Below are 1,159 nucleotides of genomic sequence, written 5' to 3'. Positions count from 1 at the left end.
ACTAGCAACAGGAAAGGGAGGGGGAAGGAGTGTGGAACTGAAACCTCACGCTGCAGCTTGCTGTAAATGGTAGGAACAGAGCCAGCTCTAGGTTTTTTGCTGCCCCCACCCCAGCCCTGGGATCACCCCGCACCTCTGTATTGCCCCAGCCCTGGGCTCTCCCCCGCCCACACCCCCTGCCACCCTAGCTCTGACCCCCACCTGCACCCCCCTGCTGCCCCAGCCCTGGGCTCTCCCCCGCCCACACCCCCTGCCACCCCAGCTCTGACCCCCACCTGCACCCCCCTGCTGCCCCAGCCCTGGGTTCTCCCCCCACCCTCATCTCCTGCCACCCCAGCCCTGGGCTCTTCTCCCCCCCACCCACCTGCACCTCCTGCCGCCCCAGCCCTGGGCTCTCCCCCAAAGAAAGAATTGGGTGGACTAAATGGACAGTGCACCTCTCTATCTGAAGCCTAGCAAGGGAGGTACGTGGATCCCACTCGAATTTAAAATGAAAAGTAAGGGAGGGGAGGCTCTACTAGGACCTGGGCAGCTTTAGATACAGTACCAGGCACGTAGGAGGATTTCCACTTCTGAGCCATGGAAGCAGAAATTGACTTTTCTTTTCCAGATTTAGCTAATATTCAGAAAGGGAATCTAGCACCTGCCTTCCAGATTTGAACACTCTCAAAATTCAGGAGTGCTCAAGCTCAATTTGGGCAGCTGTTACTTCATTTCTCCCAAATCAAATATACTGATCCACTGTAACTTGCTGTCGAAAAAGTAGAATAAATTGAGCAAGAAATGCTTCCCAGTGGTTATTAGGACTGGAATTGCTATTTTCAACAGCCATTGCTTTTTTGTTTGTTTGTTTGAGTTTTAGTTTTATTTGTTTAAAAGGAAGACAGTGATATTGCATTGGCAAATTCCCCATAGAAACAAAGAATGGAACAAAAGAATAATAAAGGCACCTCAACTTTTCCTCGTTTATGTAGGACAGTCTTATAATATGCATCCAGATATCCTTCAATCACACAAGCTGAAAATTGTTCCACTTTACTGCAGTTCTGTAACCATATGGGAACCAATCCTGTCTGTGTTCTGTGCACATCCAAAATTCCTGCTGAATGACCCGCCCTGGGAGCGAGTTACCAGTGACCCAGAGCTGGGGCGGCAGGAG

The sequence above is a fragment of the Terrapene carolina genome, unplaced genomic scaffold, assembly GCF_002925995.2.
Source record: "Terrapene carolina triunguis isolate 2854851 unplaced genomic scaffold, T_m_triunguis-2.0 Scaffold35022, whole genome shotgun sequence".
NCBI lineage: Eukaryota > Metazoa > Chordata > Testudines > Emydidae > Terrapene > Terrapene triunguis.
Note: the sequence above shows the minus strand (reverse complement) of the source record.